The 20546-nt window shown below is 39.4% G+C and overlaps 1 protein-coding gene across 1 annotated transcript in view; it reads right to left on the bottom strand.

Moving 5' to 3' along the window:
* MRPS27 (mitochondrial ribosomal protein S27) overlaps positions 1 to 20546 on the bottom strand; it is a 48822-nt gene that overhangs the window by 14899 nt on the left and 13377 nt on the right. The window lies entirely within an intron of this gene.

The raw sequence follows: 20546 nt of genomic DNA, 5'->3' as shown, positions 1-20546 counted from the left end.
TGTGATTGCTCTAAACAGTGTAGTACTTTTTAACCTTGTCCCTCTGATGATGTAACATTGCATTGTTGCTGGTCTCGTCAAAGAGCAACACTGCTCCATGACTGATGACATGAGCAAGTATCAGAATTACATCAAAATACAACTGGGTCTGACCCTTTGGAGCTTGTGTAATCTGGTGTCTTCCACCCTCTCTAACTCATGCCTCACTTCAACCACTTAAAAATTCATTGTGCCTCAGCACAGGCCATCCCTGGGCTGCTGCATGCTTCATTTGAGTTTAGAAATGCTTCATCAGTGAGGCATGTCTCATGCAAGGGGAAACTGCCAGAGAGCCCCCCGCCGCCCGCCCCGCACCGGCTGCCTTGTTCCCCACGGATGTTTCTTTAGCTCGTTCTGAGACACCTCAGGCCATGGCTTTAGCAGTCTACCCAGGCAACCCACTCCAGTGCTCAACCCGTTTGTAAAACGCAATACTTTTAAGTTCAGCGTCTTTTATTTCATCCTTATTCAGACATACACACTTTGCTCTGTATTTAGAGAACTGGTGGCAAAAAGCATATGGAGCTTTACCTTTGGCAAAGACTCAAAAACCAATTAAGAGTCCAGTGGTAGGAGCTGCTGCTTTGGTCCTGGGCTGAATTTCACACCCCAGTGTGAAGAAATGCACGCAAATTTTCTCAATTCAAATTGTATGCACAAAAAATGGGCCCAGTCCCCAACACAGAAGCGACTGCCACTTCCCGTCAGAAACGCTGATGACTGAGCTGGGCTCACGTACAGATGCTTGCAGCCTCCAGCCAAGCTGCAGCACCATTTAGAGGCAGGGTTGGCTCTTCCATCCGAGTGAGCATGCTTTCCAGAACATTTATCAGATTAACGTGCCCACCGACTCTCTTTCCCCCTCATTGAATCTCTCCCGCATAGCATCCCACAGCTGAGGGCTACACAGATGACCAAGCCTGGAAAAGTCCTGCAGCCTGGAGAGTCTTCAGAATGCAGAAGACATCCATGCCAAAAGCAGAGCTGAACAACTACACGAAGTCTAAATATATGGTTTTGTAAGTGGCACATGAAATTTCCCCATTAAGTTGGAATTTAGCAGAAAAAGAAAAGCATGCTTTGAATATTAAATTACAAACATCCATTTTGTTGCTCTAATTGCTTTCCATTTTCTTCCCTCTGGAGTTCAAATATTGGAAACAGCAAGAACATATATTTGCTTTCATTAAAGTCCTGTTTCAATAATGCTTACAGGAAGCATCAATTACAGGCATTTGGATTTAATCATATTTTGATGAAACAATTATCTAATTGCTACAGACTGTTTCACCAGCCATTTAAGATGGGTCAGACTGCAACATCAGCACCCAGCAATAAAGCTGCCAGCATCTTTTAAAGTTGCTTCACGAACTGGTTAAAATTGTTTCACACATGGAAAACAACAGACTTTTCTTACAAAACATGACAATGATGCTCTCAAAGACTTAGACCTATCTTTTGATGTAATCTTTGGCATCCTTCCCAATAATCAGTTATACAGAAGGGAACCAAACATTTTAAAAAAACAAACAAAAAAAAAAAACCCAAAGGTTTTAATGGGTTTAAATATTCACCTTTTGCAGAGCTGTATTCATCCTCTTAAGTAAACACACCACAGTGAGAGAGAGCACTCCAATTCCAATACTTCCTGCACCTCGGGAATGCTACAGGCTACTGTAATGGTAAAATGCTTCTAGGTTTCAAAGTCAAATTGCACTCAGACAGTAAAAGGCCTAACAGGGATGTGATGTGGTCTAGAAGATGAAGAAGATCATCTAGGTGGTGAAACTGATCCTCAGCCAACACAAGTTTCTGGGGTAGATATGAACAAAATTCACAGGCATGTTACAAAAATCCTTTTTAAAAAAATCTTTGTACAAGCTTTGTAGGGCTGGGACTGAATTAAGTATCAGTGTATGGACAGCCACAGGACCCATCAGATATAACTACGGTATGTTACTATTAAGATCTTTACACTAGGACCAGGTCTCCACCATCCTAGGATACTACACAAATAAAAACCAAATAGTTTCTCAGCCAAAGAATTTTCTAGTTAATTCTAATAATTATTTATAAAACAGTTGCCTGGGAATGGGACTGGTGCCAAAATTGTTCTGTCTCCATGTCAACAAGAATGCAATACATATGCATGCACATGATCCCTCAATACTACACACTTCCATTAATCCATGCTGTGGAGGAAGGAGAATTGGAAGTGGAAGGGAAACAGGTATGCTACACTGCAATCTTTAATCGTTTCTGATCCATATAATGCTGGGATGAGCTCTGTCTCTATTCTACTAGATGAGGAGAGAAGCCAACAGATTATCTGTTTTTACAGCTAACCTAGACAAACTAAACAAATGTTGTGGCAGACATTTTTATCTGAAAGGGAATCAGGGAAAAGAGGAGATTGCTGGTCATTTTGACAAGCACTAACATCTCCCTCCTTCTCTTTCTCTGTGAAACACAAAACAGGATATAATTAAGCAAGGCAATATGTTCAGGGACAGATGAAAAGACAGAAGGAAGCTAAAACTACAGAAAGCAGAAGATTCAGAGTGAATTAAATTAAGGAAGGCTCTAGCAATTGCTATGTGTTTAATGGAAAGACCAGGAGGTTATCTTGCAGATGTCTGCTGCTGAAACTCATTTTTCTGAGAACTAATAAAAACCCAAGAAGCACAAGATTCTTATAATGCGTTCAGAAAGGACATGGAGAAGCATTCATAACAGTATTAGGGGAGCTCCCTGTTGGTATACTTTAATGTTAATGGCTAAAGAATCAATATGGTCATCTTTCCAGCCATTGAACTGAGAACATCTGTCCCTACAGGGAACAAGAGGAGGATATCTGTAAGACAAGGAGTTCCTGAAATACCATTTAACAGCACACAGTGCAATGGTACTAGAATTCCTCTAATTTTAGAAAATTGTTCAAATGATGCAGTCCAGAAACTTGATTTTCATTAAACTATTGCTTTGTACTTGCAAAATTATTATAACTTGGAAGAGATACAAAGAGTGTACAGCGTCAGTACAAGGCAACTAGAACATTTTTTGCCAAGTAAGTGCACATTGTCTTTTGGTCACAAACTGGCCAGCACATCGCGCTAAGAACATACTTTCAGCTTACTGATTTCCTGCACAGGGCCCTGTTGTTCATTATGTACAACAGTGCTGAAGTACTCACACTGTGTTAAAGAAAATGAACAATGGAAAAGTTTATCAGATGCTGAGAGTGCTTTACGGAGTGCTCTACTAATACAGCAAGCATGACTTCTATTGGTGCCCTCCCACACTGCAGAATAGCAGAGCTGCTTCCCTTCTTTATTTATTTATTTTAAATGATCTTTCAAATTTGTTTGGTGCCATCAAGTGGTGATGCACTCTAGTGCTGCTTTCATATATAGCAACCCTGAGAGCAAACAGAAGGACCAAGATGCTGGACTGTATTCTTTTCCTTAGGTTCGGTATAGAGGAGTTCATTGCTTTGGGGACAGTCACAAATGAGGAAGACAGTGAAGGAAAATCTTCTGGGTTACAGAAGAGCAAGTGCTCCAGAAGTAATATACTACCAAGAACAGCTCTGCTGTACAAAGGGAAAGCCAGCTCAGTGGATTGGTTCTGATGCTTTGCTAAGCTGATCAGAAGCTCCATTTTGCACTCTGTGGCTTTCTTAAGGGTCGATCCAATTCCTGGTACTGCCAGAGGCTAAGCTTGTGCAATACACTAATTTTTCTTTTTTCCCCAATCTGTAAAACAGGAAGAAAAGGTCCTTTCTTTTGTCCAACTTTGTCCAATCTAATGATAAAGTATTTTGTAACGATCTACAAATCCAGTGCACAGAACTGTATGATCTCTTAGGTCTCCAGATTTCCTCAAAACTTTCTAAATTTCACCTGCATTCTGCTTTGCTAAATTTGCATTACCATACATAAAATCAACTTCTTAAATAAAACCTCTTGTACTATAATGTTCTTCTCTGTTGTTATGCTTTAGAGATTCCTGTACTATCTCCTGCAGGGTTGCAAGGAGGTGCAGAAACTAACAGAAGGACACTGAGCCATCTCCATTCTTCCATTTTTTCTAATAACACATTGAGATGTGTTATTGTGCTTTCCTTAGAGTAAAAGCAAAAAAGGTTTCGTATGTTGCTAGCTCCTTGTAGGATCTAGTCCAGGAAAGGAAGGAATCTACCCAGTGGTAGTTACTGTAACAAATTCCTTCCATCTATAATTCAGATCTCTCTTACTTGTTTTAGAACTAGAGAGAAATATGGGTTTGCATGTTCATTTGCTTTAATCAGGAGGGGAGAGTGCCAGATTTCTTCTCATCCACTTAAAATTCTAAAAAAGTCCTGAGGCAAAATGTAAGGAGACTTAAAATGAATAAATACCACAAGAAACGTCTCTGTGAGCCAGGAAGAAGCGCTCTCAATGGAATGAATCCAAAACCACTCCACATTTTACACAAGTCATACAGGGCTGTGAAGCTCCTTGGCAATGCCATGGTTTTTTCTTCCCAGGCACATTTTTTAAGCTACAGTGCATAATGATCAAATGGATTCCAGGCAGGCTTAGCTTGGAAACTGGAAGGCTAAGGAAACGTCACCCAAAACTCTCCCTTTGTTTGTCATTTTAAGCCACAGCCTTGGGAAAAATGGTCTGCATTTTAAATTGACCCAGAGGCATTGCTCATGTGTCAGCGTCAAAGGCAACAGCCCTGAAAAAAATCTTTGTTGATTGAAATTTCCTTTTAAACGTGAACAAAACTTTATTTTTCCATCTCTTCTTTGCCTGCACCTTAGCCTACATTTTTTTCTTATGCATCCTTTTAAAAATGTCATGTATAAACATATCAATCCTATATGAAATACCTCATGCATTATCTGCCCATGCTTAAGCAAAAACAAGGAACATTTTACTTTTGTGTTGAAGTAAAATCTCAACTAGCATACCTAGTATAAGAAATTAATTATCAAAAGCAGTAACAGGACAGGTTAACAAAATTAGATGAGTCAACTGTAACAGAGGATAGTCTAATGCTGAGGCAGAATTGTGCTCTTACACAGAAGAGAAACATTTTGCAGACCCCCTGAAGAAAGCCCATATTCAGCCCTTATTCTGTTTTAATTTTTACTGACTCTCCTGACCTTTGATTTTAAACAAATTTAGCTCTTGATGGCTTTGACTATAAAATTAATTCTTATAAATTAGGCCTGCTCCACCTCCGCATGAATGCATATTTCTTGCACAGATGTTTTGTTGAGGAATTACACACAGCTCTAACACCACTGATGAATACAGCCTCAAAACAGGCTGAAACAGTCAGTTTTTAGATACAGAGAAACTGCAGTACAGAAACACAGCCAAACATCAAGGCTGAACAGCACACTTAAAGAATACTTCTAGTATTGGGTCTTGCTTTCCAGTTACACCACATCCAGCTTTTATTTTTGTCTACCCAACCTGATGTGAAACATTTGCCTGTTTCTTAATCCTTACGCTTGGTAAAAAGACCATATCTGGGAGAGGAGATATTTTTGGTAGAAGTACAAACTATGCAGTCATTTAGGATACTATCCTGGCAACCACCCTCTCCTAGTAACTGAGGGGACCAAATTCACCAGTCAGTTGTCTCAGATTACCTATTGCATTGCCCCAAACCACAGTCCTGCACAAAAAGCTCAGCTTTGCAAAGTTTCTTTCTAAGAATGACCACCACACACAGCAATCAACTGCATAGCGGCTAGGATCTAGTTTATCCTTTAGTGACCTATGAACTTTGACAGCCAGTTATTAGAGCTGATTAACAAATGACAAGCTGAATTTCTGATACAACAAGCATTTTGGCCCATTGTTATCCATCTCTGTATCACTAAATGGTCATCTTCTATTAATGAATTTTTTTTTTATTCACCTTTGTGAGTAAAACACAAGCAACAGCCTTATTATGCCAAGAAGAAAAAATGTCACCAAATAATTGCAAAATCCTAGATAAATATTATAAATTTCAAAACAATGTACAAATGGAGAAGCAGTTTACAGCAGTACAAAATAAATGCTTTGCTTATACATAAATAGACATAAGAACCACCACAAAATAAACAGTAACAGCAACATATCCAGAGCCCACAGCAAAGTTTGAAGGAATTTATCGATATTCCTTGCTCTGAAAAGTACCCAAATTATTTCTCTCCTTCCATCCACAGGCAGTGAACATAACAGAACTGAAGTTGAGCAGCTCTTCCAAACTTTTGCCATGAGGTCACACCAGGCAGCCTTGAACCCCTCTGGAATCATTTGCAAATCACAGAGAGAAGGAATCCTTCAGACAACTCTATCAACTTAAGCATCCCACAGCTCGCCTGGAATGCCTCAAACCCACATACTAATTAGTTCATAACCAAATTGAAAAGCAACACCCAGGCTCAAACAACATAATGCTTCTCAGTGCACTCTTTGTCCCTGGGAAAACTTACCCAGGCTGTTAAATGCATTGCCTGAAAAGCTCCTCTAGCCACGTAGATTTAAAATACTCCAGAACTATGCACTCCTCAGCAGGACACCAATGGAAGCTCACTTCTCAGAAGAACATGAGTCAGGATTTCTTCTGTATCAGCTTGGTTGAAGGTACTCTGTATGCCTCAACCTGACATAATAGTCGGTCACAGGCTTTGTCTAGCCAGAACTAAAAGTCTTAACATTTAAAAATCAACATGGTTCCTTGTTCTAAGCATAGTATTTAAACAGGACAGGTTAAAGGCAAAGGCACTCAGTACTTCACTAGAGCTAAGACTGACCATTTGGGGATCCCCAGTGGGAATGGTAGAGAAAGAACACTATGATGGTACAAATACTGCTACCAAGAAAAGGTGGTGGTGCCCAGTTTAGTTTCATGCAGAAAATAAAATCAGGTCATTTTATCAACATTCAGAAGTTTAATTTCAAATGCAAACTATGACACAAGCAATCCGCCCTTTTTGTCTTTTTGTCTTTACTCCTCTATGGTCGAGACAGAATGCTTAAGTGAACAGTATGAGAGATTTGACTCACTTCTTATTGCTTAGAGATATATCCCAAATGAAATTAATCTAACAAACAGACACTTTAATATAGTATTTCTATTATTCTCCTTCTCCTAGGATAATATAGTCTTGTTACGAAACACACTCCACCTCTCCCACTCCTTTTGGAAAAGACAGGCACATATAAGAAGAATCCAATGCTACTTTTACCATAAAGCTGAAATTCACTCAGAGAGCAACATTTAACAAGAAAAATTAAAAGTCTCATCATAATAACAACAACAATAATAAAAAGCTCTACTTTTCCCCCAAACTGTTGACTGTAAAGGCCACAGCTCTCTGTTTAAAGTACAGCTCACAGTTGAAATGACTGGTTTTTAATATAAATGCCATTAATAATCTAGTGACTGAATAGCCTCATAGGCTGAGGAAAACACAGGGAATGATGGGGTGAGCTGTTGCTATAGTGATTCTGATAAGATGCTCTCTAGTGTCTTTCCTTGTCCCCAGTACAACCACAATAAAATCTAATTTTAAACCAAGTCTTCCATTAATTATATCTTTTCCTGGTATCCTGGCATACAAAACCATATAGAGATAAATTAAGAACTGTGCAACACACATGTCTTGCTTTGGGGAGATTTTTTAATCTCAGCAATTTCTAAGTGTGTCAGGCTAAAACTTGCTGTATTAAAGCTCAGCAGAGGATGAGTTTTGCTGCAATCTTTACTCATGTCTCTGAAAACTGATTAACACAAAGGCTCTAAAAACTGGCATACATAAGTAAAGTAGTGATTTGATTTTTACCATTTTACTAGCCCAGCTATGCCAGCCATTACTTCAATTAATTCCCCACCTGTCTGAAAGCTGGTACACAAATTATGGACAAGATTAATTTTTCCAAAATGAAAAAGAAATATTTGTGAAAGGCGTTTGTAATTCATAATTGCTGAAATCACCTTTGTACCTGGTTAACTTTGCAGAGGGAGAGAGATCTCCTTCTAGAGATTGCCAGAAAGTCAGCTTCCAGCAGAAAGCTAGTTCCCACTAGCTGAATATTGGAATTAAGTTTAAAAACTTCTGGGTACCAAATAGTACTTAAGTCATGGGCTTTCTTCAACCAGGGCTATCTGTAAGATCACGTGATTTTAAGGAATAAATTGCTTCTAAGCTAGTTAGATGTTTCATCTTTAAAAATAAATAAATTACTTCAGATGCTTTAGAAAATCTCCATCTCTTAGCCATCAACTATTACAGGGATGCTACAGTGAAGCCGGCATCTGAGTAACCATTAACCAATCTGGACAGAGAAGTAGCACCAAATGCTTTTCAAGCTGACAAGACAGCAACTCCAAGTTTTATAATCATTCATTCAGTGTCAGAGGGAACTGGGTTAAGACTCAGGAACAATGTTCAGGAGTTGCTGCCTTCTAGTGCTAAGCTTAAACTATGACATTACACTCCTTTCACGTAATATAAAAAAGAATGCTTTATGGGTATGCATAAAAACTGCTGTCAGCAAAAGCCAATGATGACTTCTTAAGAGTAGGAAAAAAATCTAGCCTGTAATTTTTGACACTGCTATTACAGTATTTGCAAGCGGCAAGTTTTTAATTGTGCCTACTAAACAGTCTAAATTTAACCTAGGACAAAATTAACCTAATTTTGTCAGAGACCTAATTAACTGAGAGCTGGAGTCTACATTGCAATGATGCTGCATGTCCATTTTTTCTACTCAAATTCTTTATGCTTCACAAGGTATCTCCCAGAAATACATCCCACACTAGCTTCAAACTACTGTAACGTTACACCCACTGACACAATCCTTGACACTTTTCAGTTTGATCACAGTTCAACTTGCACCGATTACAAGTAATGTATTCCTCTATTAGCCAAACCATTTATTCTGTAAAGTTGTTCAGTTTCACATCACATGCAACCTAAGCAAAAAGAAGATGCTAGCAAAAGAGTGCTGCAGGAATACAAATACTGCATGGATTTTAGTAGCCGACTTAAGCAAGGGAAGAACCAAACCTTCTATTTGCTGCCAAACACTTCAAAAACTGGATTTGCACATTTCAGATTTCACCTTTTCAGACTTGCTGCCATAGTCCCCACAGTTCAAATTAACCTAATTTTGACCTACTACCTGTGCCCTTTTCATTCTCCACTGCTAGTCTGATTTCCTAGTGCACTGCTGTCCTGCGCCTCGTGAGCAAAGAGGAAGCAGAACTACTTGATAAGCTATCAAGGTAAACAAATAACGCTTTCATATTAAGCATAACATCTCCAACAGAGGGGACAAAACACCTGATGCTCACCTCTAGTTTCAGCCACAGTTGCTGTCAAAAGGTAACCATCTCCAAAAAGTAAACCATAGCTGCATTGCCAGGTCTTTGCTACTAGGCAGTCCACCATGAATCTATCTACATTTCTTGTCATGTCTCAATGAGCAACAGCTTTGGTTTTTTTTTTTTCCTTCAAACCATGCACTGTTCTGAGAAAAAAAAATTTAGCAATGAAAAACAAAAATCCACCAGTCCTTCATGATACATGTTTAACTGTTCCCTAACCACAGTATGTTACCCAATCACAGTACTTCAAAGGCTGACATGTACTTAGCATATCTCTTAGAGAGACATAGAAAGAAAACTTCCCTCCGGGGTAGGCTCCTCAGATTATTACCCCTTACTCATTTTTCAGGCAGGCAGAGACAAGCTATTAACAAGAAACCCAAAGGCAACCAAAAGGGACTTCAGGGCCTGGGGACAAGCATTTAAGGGGTCAGGAGCGCAGGGAGTGTTTTCCTCTGTTATCCCAGTCACAGGGAAGCACGAGGAAAGTAACAAGAAGAGCCAGCAGATCACTACCAAGCTCCAAGCCTGGTGTCAAAGGCACAGCTTTGGGTTTTTTGAGAACAGGAAGGTCTATATGACACCAGGTCTAATGGAGACAGATGGAGTACACCTGTCTCAAAAGGGGAAGAGTGTCTTTGCACAGGAGTTGGCAAGCCTCATTAAAAGGTCTTTAAACTAAGTTCAGTGTATCTTACTTCTTCCAAGCCAAGCAGGACAGAAACTGCATATGATGTCAACCACATGGCCTAGTATGCTGGTTTGGGCTGGGGTAGAGTTAATTTTCTTCATAGTAGATGGAATAGGACTATGGTTTGGATTTGTGTTGAAAACAGTGTTGATAATTCAGGGATTCTTCTGTTATTGCTGGGCAGTGCTTATACAGACTCAAGGCCTTTTCTGCTTCTCACGCCACCCGGCAAGTGAGTAGGCTGGCAGTGCATAAGAAGCTGGGAGGGGACACAGCCAGGACAGCTGACCCCAAGTGATCACAGCAATATCACATACTATATGATGTCATGCTCAGTGTGTAAACCTGGGGGAATAAAAAGGAAGGAGCGGGGAATATTCAGAGTTGTGGCATTTGTCTTCCCAAGTCACCATTATGCGTGATGGAGCCCTGCTTTCCTCGAGATGGCTGAACATTTGCCTGCCCATGGCAAGCAGTGAATGAATTCCTTGTTTTGCTTTGCTTGTGGGCAATATGATGTCAACCACATGGCCTAGTATGCTGGTTTGGGCTGGGGTAGAGTTAATTTTCTTCATAGTAGATGGAATAGGACTATGGTTTGGATTTGTGTTGAAAACAGTGTTGATAATTCAGGGATTCTTCTGTTATTGCTGGGCAGTGCTTATACAGACTCAAGGCCTTTTCTGCTTCTCACGCCACCCGGCAAGTGAGTAGGCTGGCAGTGCATAAGAAGCTGGGAGGGGACACAGCCAGGACAGCTGACCCCAAGTGATCACAGCAATATCACATACTATATGATGTCATGCTCAGTGTGTAAACCTGGGGGAATAAAAAGGAAGGAGCGGGGAATATTCAGAGTTGTGGCATTTGTCTTCCCAAGTCACCATTATGCGTGATGGAGCCCTGCTTTCCTCGAGATGGCTGAACATTTGCCTGCCCATGGCAAGCAGTGAATGAATTCCTTGTTTTGCTTTGCTTGTGGGCATGGCTTTTGCTTTACCCATTAAACTGTCTTTATCTCAACCCACAAGTTTTCTCACTTTTACTCTTCTGACTCTCTCCCCCATCTCAGTCAGGGGGAGTGAACGAGCGGCTGTGTGGTGCTTAGTTGCCTGCTAAGGGGTTAAACCATGACAACCAGTAAGCAAATCAGGAATAAATACGGCAAAACTGACTCCAGCATTTTGTCAGGCAGTTTGAAATTTGTAGGCTTTTGCCAGTTTTGTGATTGTTTTATTCTTTTCAGAATAATACCGTACTGTCAGTTCTGTTATTTAAAGAGCGACAGAGTAGGTACCACACTTTAAGTACTGCATGTACTGTGGGACAAACGTTCTCTTGCGTAGGCAGGTACAGCCTGCACAATAAAATGAGATTGCGCCACTCAAAACAGGCAGAAGATTTCAAAATGCAAAGGGATATTTTGTACTTCCTTCTCTTTTGAGATAGGAATACAGCCAAGACTCTAACCCCACTCCTGTCTTTGCTTCTGCTGATGAGCATCAGATGTAAGGCCAGGATGCCCTGCCATTTTGCCTTGATGCAGTGGCCTACTCAGATCTTGTACTCAGGCTCCAAGGATCGAGTTCTCCAGGCTTATACATGTCATGTTACCTATTTCACAGGAGAAGGGAGAAAACAGAAGAGGGGGGGAAAACACTGCAACAATGTGCAATTACGTACCCGATGTGTATCAGTCTGTTTTTTTTTTTCATTTTATTCCTCCAAAGAACCACTACTTTTAAAACAACACAATAGTATCTTACATACGACGAACTTGCTGCTTTATGATTTAACCAGGACAAGGGAAACTGCGAGAAGGAGTAATCGCTGCAGGACAGCAACTTCAATGGCAGACAAAAAAAAAAGAAACCCCTTTGCAGAGAAAGCAGAGGGTACTCCTGCTGTGAATGCTCCTCTGTCATGCTCTCACACTTGTCTACCTCCCCAGTTACAAGCACCAGCAGCCAGTCTGGTTTGTCAGAGCATTGCCACAGATGGTGTAGGCGAAGGAAGGGGCTGGATTGTCCATTTTACTCCCAGCTGTCTGCTGCCAGAGGCCACCTATTTTGCTTGTGGCTGGATTTAGCCCTGCTCTGCTCACTCCGTAATGGAACTAAGTAGAAAGCGGCTGATTAGAAAAGAGTATTTTCCCCCTTTGTTAAAGAATACAGTAGTGAAAGAGAAGAAATCAGAATTAAATAAATGACAATTTAAAGAGGATGATCATAAAGTTGACTTCAGAGATTAAAGCCAGCTTTATATCCACACCAATTCTTGGCAAAAGATATTACTCATAAAGGTGTAAATCTGCTTGCAAAGCCAGCTGCCAAAATCCATGCACTTTCAGCTTGACAAACTCTACAGTAAAGAGGGAAAAAAATAATTAAAAAATCAAAATCCATGTTCATTTTTCAGCAAGAGAAAGAATGTTTATTGTGTCTACACTTACAGCTGAGAAAACAGTAGTTTCTACCAGCTGCTCTCTAGTATACCCCTTTCCAATTTTAACAACAAAACCGAGAAAGCTGTCTTTGTTGGCTGTTTAAATGCTCCCTGAACTAGATCCTGGGTCAAATCCTCACCCAGTCTGAAGAGACAATGTATGGTTCCCCCAGCTACCAGGGACCTGCCTCCATTCACCGAGGATCTGGCACACCACACAAACGCATCAATCATTAATTAGACCAAAACTTGGAGGCAAGGACAACTCTAGTACCTTTCAAGGATGTGCAGCGCAGCGTTCCACAGAACGTGTCAGGGTGGTGAATGTGGAAACCCACTGCTGCTGTAGTGTTATTGCTGAAATAACTAACTCCACATTTAACGGAGTCCCTGAGGTTTTCAAACTGATGTAGCAAAGGGGAGACAGGGAGGCAGTTGAAAAGCCTGGGGAAATGCTCCATCAGGGACAGGGAACACACCAGGATTTTAGGAAATAGATAAGGCAGTATCATCAGCTGATAGGAGGGGCTTAGGCTTCTATCTAAGCTTCCCCTGCCCCATCTGGTTCAGGTCCCCTGCCCCTCTCCTCCTTCCCCCCCCAAAAGAAAAAAGATAGCAAGGAAAGGATCTTTCTATCTTCCTGCCTAGGAACCAAAGATTTACCAAGTAAAGAACAGAAATAGAAAAAGAGGTGTCAGAGGAGATATCAGAGACTCTGCCAGAAGGAACAGTCACAGGTACCTGAGCAGAGTGACTTGGACTGCTTAGTACAGAAAAGCACTGAAAATGCAACTGGCCTCATTCCAGCAGACAGTATAGATGTTATCTAGAGCACACAGCTTTAAAAACAGCTCACTGCTAAAGCAGCATTGAAACAACAACAAAACAACCCAAACCAAGAAAGTAAGCACTCTAAATAACCTTTTTTTTTTTTTTTCCATTTTGCTACTAGGCATGTTACATTCAAAAATCTGCACCTTAATTTCCCATTTCTGAAAAACAGAAAGAGAGTAGTAACCTCAGAAATCACCCCAGGAAAATATTAAAGTATGACCTTGGCTTATCAGTATCTCTATTCAACTACAGCAAAGCATTGTTTTGTGGGTCTGTTGGCAATGGAAGCCTCTTTTCCCCTTAGGGAGTAGAACACTTTTTCACAGGCACAAATGCATATGCAGAAATAAGCAGCCATACTGGCTGAATAAATATAGCTGCTTATTTTCATTTTTGTTCCGCACTAAAATGTTTCTGGACATTTCCGAAGAAGATGGAATTATTTAGAAAAAATGAACCATTGGAATTAAGCAATGTAAGCTGGCTTTTAAAATTTCTTTATTACTGGAGCCAAAAGGAAATCTACAGCCTGATGGTAGAATCAGGTAATTTTCTAAATATCTCAACAACTGATTGTTGACCAAACATTTTTAATCCTACAAAAGCATAAACATCCATTTCTATAAATAAAAACAGCCAGATACTTGAAAACTGATATTCCCAATCATTTATAAGCTAAAGGGAAGTGTATGTTGAGGTAGGTCTCCCTCCTCCTTGTTACAGTAATTTTGATTTTGTTACAACCATTTTGTCTACAAAATGTGTACAAAAGAAGTTAAGATCTATACTTTTGTTGTATTTCATCCCTTATCATGGTCATCTTACTGGTCATTCCATTTCCAAAGGCTTTCATCTTCTGGAACCTGCATCACACCTGCTACATCTTACTACATACTACGCAGCAAAATGCATCAAAACCTCAGATATTCTCTACTGGACCATATTACTAAGTTGAATGACTTCACTGCAACTAACAAAGCACAGAACACTTTTCTTGATTACTAGGAAGTCCAGTAAGATGTTGCAGGCATTTTTTACATGCTTATTCAGAGTGTGTTCATCTTAGATGCCCTGTGGAACACTGCAAGTTTATATACAACAAGGATTTGTTTAAAAAAAAGATCATATAATTTTTTCTGTGTATACAGTAAAATGAATGGAAGTTCTCACTGAAAATGTACATGAGCCTTGCATTTCATATGTTGGGTGAGGTAACGCAGGAAAAAATATTTTAGTGCCTTCATCCTTTTCCCCGTCAGTCTACACCAGAACATCAGCACATGGCTTGCCCTCATTCAACGATACTGACAATTCCCTTAACAAAGATAGTGCAGAACAGGAATTCTCATGCAGTGGAATGTCAGAGAAATGAAATTCTTCTGTTCCAGCTTTCCTTCCATGAATCCTGCAAGAGCTGATACTGCTTCCATGGCAGAAAACCAACAGTGTCATGAAACTACCTGTATAGTATTAGTCTCGTCTCCTGGAGAAACTTTTCTTTAAACACGGTGAAGGAAAACAAAAAATTAATAGAAAGACAGACAGACACAAATCCCTTTCCACGCTAACCTACAGTGCAATGTGGCCTGGAATGTTTCAAAACATTTCACATTCTTAGCAGATCTCCAGTCCTACTTTAAGTATTAGTTTTAGTTACAAATAAGAGAAAACAATTAAAACGGAAAATCCTGAGTAAACCAGGTACGTGGATCAGCTTCACAACACATACACTCAGCCCCAGACATATTTTCGATATAACAGCTGCGGCAAACCATGCAAGTCCTCTAACGCAACACCAGGACAATAGAAAGCCGACACTACTTTCTGTGTATCCATGTCCAAGCTGTAAGTACTCATCCTGTTCTTAGAAATCCATTTTCAATACTTGCCCTCATCTTACCAGAAGCTCATCCACAATTGCTTGCACAGTCTGTTTAAACCTTGCACACCCTCATTCACCCTATAGAAAACCATCATTGATGTCAACAAATCAACATTATAAATTGCCTTTGCCTTTACTCTCTCTGTTACTACTGATTACAGTAGAATAATCACAACCACTAGCATTCCTAAGAAATTTTCTGCCTGATCTGGAAACCTTTTGACTTTGTACTTATTTCTCTCGTGACATTTAAACTGTTTGGCATTTGAGTAAACACTGGTTACAACAGTGCAAAAACCTGTATTCCCCAAAGTACAGGATAATGCCTTCCCCACCCCCGATTTTTAGCCTATTTTGTTACTTTATACATGATGTGTGAAGATAGATGCAGGTAAAATGGCCTAATTTTTTCATGTGAATGGCCACCCCCACTTTTCCTCGTACCACAATCCAGCAGTGCGACTCCCTAAATTAAAGCTAACAAAAAAATCAACAGTTTGTATTTGAAATAAACTGCTCAGAAAAAAAAAATTAAATCCAAAAAACCTGAATTCAGCAACTTGCATTAAATACCTTTTTTCCTCAAGAATGTATATTTTACAGCCAATTTTACCAGCGGCATACCACAAACTACAGAAAGTCACTAGCTAAGCAACTGAAACCAGAATTTTTAATGACTGTTGCCTCTTCTACAGCTGCAACCATAATATGTTCCTTATTCTTCTATATATGTTTAATTCAGCTCAATAATGAGTAACTTGTGACTGAAAACAGCAGGAATGCATGATTTCCTCTTCTAAATAAAAATGAAATAAAAACTAGTACCTACAATTATTAAAATCCTGACATTTTGAAAATCTCTTAATTTCACTAAATAAAAATAAGATTTCCTGTAGTTGGTAAGTTTTAAATGCAAAACATTTTCTGATAAGTGCTTCCCACATTGTATCTAATATAATTCATTTTTACAGGCTTGTTAAAAATTGTAAATTTGCAGAAAAGTAATACTTTAATTCAAGTTTCTTTCTCAAGAGAGTTGTCCTCATCAATGAAAAATAGCCCTCTGGTAAACACATCTCTTTTTTTAAAGATAATCAAAGATATATATTAAACCCGTAAATAAATACATGTTAATCTTGTAAGTACCTACACAAGATTGTCTCCTTACTCGGTTAAGAAATGGTTCCAAACTTAGTACAATATTCCAAAGAAAATCAAAATGGTTTAAAGGGTTAAAATAAAACAACAAGAAGGCTTTCTTTAGAAAAGTTATAAACATGAAACATGATTAAAGTCTTTTGTTCGAATTAAGGTTGCTTGCTTGCTGATTTAAACCAAGATCAAATTCAACAATTGAAATAATTCTAATTCTAATCAACCTATCTGTAGTAAGACAGCTCTGATCCACTGAATATCAAGATCAATCCTTAACAATGAAGTTAATTCTTTTTTCTGCTGTATTTATTTTGACTTAAAAAGGAATAAACACTTGCACCATACAGGAATGATTTAGGTTGATGAATAAAACAACCACAAAGTTAGCAGTTCCCAAATAAGGGATCATAGCAGCTCTGGGTATGGTTGTAGCCTAATAAAAGCTCATATTTTTATCCTAGCAGTCGCCATCTTCAACATTACTTAGAGGGAAAAGATTTCTGTACTGCTTAACACTACTTAGGAAAGCTGCAAGAGAGGGAACTCATCAGACAGAATAAATTCATGGTTTTTTTTCTTCTGTTTACATGGGTTTGGAGCTTCTGCCTGGTTCTGGCCGCCATTACTATGCAGGGGCTGTAATGGAACCTGAAGTTCCTTTCTGGGTAAGCTGGCTGGGGTTAATTTTCAAGTGTATCTTTACAATTATTACTCATCAAAGCTAGCAAAGGAATAAATCTCTACATGTGTTTGTGTCTTAAATTCTGAAGCTTATAAAAGGCTTTACTTTGTCCTGGTCATTTGTATCCATATGAACAGCTCACTCTTCACATTTTTGGCCACAGTTTAACCTCTGTCTAGACTTTCATTATTTGTAAATTATAACGCAAGATCTGCCTCCAGACAGGCTTTTTGCTGCTGCACAAATTTACGAAACAACCTTTAAAAAGCCTCTGGATATAGTGAAATTGACCTTTGAAGTGAGTACGAGTCAAATTCTGAGACAAAATTGCCTTTTCTCCTTCAACACATAAGGAGTACAACATTCAAGATTTGGTCCCAAATACTGCTCACATTGTACTTCAGTCCATTTCTGATACTATCCACTAGACAGAATGCTCTGAGCTGTTGTCAAGAAAGATGCTGGTTTAAAGATATGAAAATTCTGCTAATATTCTTTTATTTCAAGAATAGCAATTCTCCTAATACTAAATGCAAAATGTATCTACAATGGGGTGCAGACTGAGTCAGTTCTTTCCATTTATCTTGCTGTCTACTCCACAAATACCTGGGGGGGGGGGAAGAATGAGGGGAAGGGTTGGGGATTGCTACCTAAGGTTGATATATGCATTCTGTTTGTAGAATAATCTTTCTTCTTCCCTTATTTTAAATAGAAAGGCTTTTAAAATCCAAACACTTATCCCTTTTAATGTTGGCAACATGTAAGAAAGAAAAGATTAGTGTTGAAGGAAAGTCTTCCAACTTTTTCTGCCTTTGTATGCCTAGAAAAGTTGTATGCCTTTCTGCCTAGAAAATTTTTGTCCAGTTTCTGCCAAGCTTAAAGGAAAGCATATACGAAAAGAGAGATGAACTATGAAAAGCAGATAACTGAAAAGGTCTGTGTTACAGGAAGAGATATTTCTGAATGCTTTTCAGTGTTACAACTGTACTGATGGTTCTGCCCCTATTTACAGCAGTTACACTGACTGAGCGCAATCGACTTCCATGAGGTGTGGTTACAGGATTAGGCTTGCTGAAATTTGGCTCTGGGTTCTTAAATATAGTTGCTAGTTATTTTCTCCAAAGATTCCTATAACTCAGACTCTGACAAACATGGACAGACAATGATAACAGGGAAGCCATGACAGATGACAGGGAGAGTAAGCACATGTGTCCCTCTGTGCAGAAATGAGTGACTGCTGGAGCCAGAAGCGGGGTGGAGTCTCTACGACCAGAACGCTTACATCTGACAGCACTGGCTTGGATAGTGACCAACACTTCTGACCACGCAGCAGCATCACACACTGGACACCATAATGCTATACGGTTAAACACGGGCTTTTCTGTCATTCACATGTAAATTAATGGAATATTCTAATGAAGTAAATATCTCTGTTGCTTCCCTTCCTTGTGTCTCTCAACCTGCCAAAGGGCAGCCCAGATCTTTTCCAAATGAAGTTATTTTGTGTTGCTCAGCTGAGGCAGGTGTCCAAACTGGTAAAACATACCACCCCGGCTACAAAGTGTATTTTTCTCTCAGATGCTTCCACCACTTCCCAATATAATTTCAAAACATAACTGCTGCACAACTTGAATAACAGACAGACATTTCTGACTCATTTATCTCTTTTTTTCACCCCCCACATATTTCTCTAGGAACGAAAGCCAAGACCTGGAGTCCACAACCTTAGGACAATGAAAACATCTCAAAGAATAATTAAATATGCTGTAGGATTCTGTCTATGTCTCTTCTTATTTTTTTATTTGTGCTTGAACAGGTTAATGATACTCATTACATCCTGTAGATTTATATACAGAAATAAAATATCATATTAGTGGGAATGAATGCCATGCAAAGCATATTTCCAGAGTAAAATTTCTTTGGGGGTCTACTGTGATCATTTATTACTTTAAAGCAGTACTTCAGAGTGACTGAATGTTTCCAGATGCTGAAGTGCTCGATTAGCACAATAGTATCAAAAACTGCAACTTCTGCACTCACAGAACTGACACGCTGATATAGACAGAGCGGGTGAAATTTGTTTTGCATGTGATGTGCTAACTACAGGCAGACTTGCATTATAAGGAATAAGCACAATTTCATATAAATACATTAGAGTCCCAAAATTATTTACTGGCTGAAATCAGGCCTCAAAACTATAACTTGCTACCATAAATAACAGTTTATCTAAGAATAACTTACAATAGTTTGCTATTGTCCCATTTTGTGATTATAATCAAGTACTGACCCAGGTAATAAATCCTGAAATCTGCAGAAATAACTCCGTTTCCAAAAAAGCAATTATCAATCAAGGAAAGGCAATGGAAACATCTAGGGAGATTGTGCAAGACGTTGCAGAGCACATGCACACACAAACATTTACATTTTACACAGTGTGTACATTTTTTTCTACGCTGTGGGTCATGGGTTTAATGCAATTAAAAATCCTCCTGAGGAATCTCAACATAAGACTTCCACAATTGCTTTCAAACACATTGAAAATCCTTGTTGGCATAAAACCCACATACAGAGTCAGCAGAGTTACCTCACCACAAAACCTCTCTCCATTATGCTAATGTTTCTATCATACGAAAAACACCCCAACGTGAGAAATAGTGACATCTCAGTGAGACAGGGCAAAGTAAGGCGAACTGCAGGTCTTTGATCTGGCTGAAAGTGCTCTGCATTCTGATTAGAATTTCTGCTAGGATCCTAGGAGATGAAAGGATTTTTTTAAAGTCTGACAGTTAACGGAGGGGGGGAAGTATTCAGTAGAGAACAAAAAGAGGAGCACTGAAAGCAGGTGACGTCATGCCTCAAAATGGCCTTTACCATCATACTGACATGTTCCACAATGTAGCGTAGCAGTTTCCACACAGCTATTCTTGAGAGCTCAAGATCCTCTGTGGAGACAGTATGGCTGGAGATCCATTGCTTTAAAAGGATGGAAAGCTGAAACAGGTCTAAATATAATGCGCATATTGTATTTCTGGACCCTGAATGCATTATGGTAATGCTCCAGAACACTACTTTTTGAAACTATGTTCTGCCTGACACACTACAAGCTCTAGTCTACAAAGCTTACACGTTCTGGCACTCCCATCCTCAGAAAAACCCCACACAGCAAGCATGGAAATGCCATTTACTTCCTTCTGATTCTTCCCACAGGCACAGTTTGCTCTTTTGTAACAGGAACATCTTCCAGCCTTGTAGGGGTCTTGGAACTGGCTACCCTTCACCTCACATTGCCAACGGCACCCAATACTGGGGAGAGACATCAAAATCTCCCCCTTACACTCTACAGTTAAGGGGAAAAACATAGGATTCTGGGAGCATTCTGCTTATTTATGTTCAGGCAAATGCACATACAGCCTACTTACCAGGTCTTGAACACG

Source organism: Calidris pugnax, unplaced genomic scaffold (genome assembly GCF_001431845.1).
Source record: "Calidris pugnax isolate Ruff unplaced genomic scaffold, ASM143184v1 scaffold273, whole genome shotgun sequence".
Taxonomy (NCBI): Eukaryota; Metazoa; Chordata; class Aves; order Charadriiformes; family Scolopacidae; genus Calidris; species Calidris pugnax.
The sequence above is the reverse complement of the archived record's forward strand: the minus strand, read 5'-3'. Positions and strand labels throughout refer to the sequence as shown.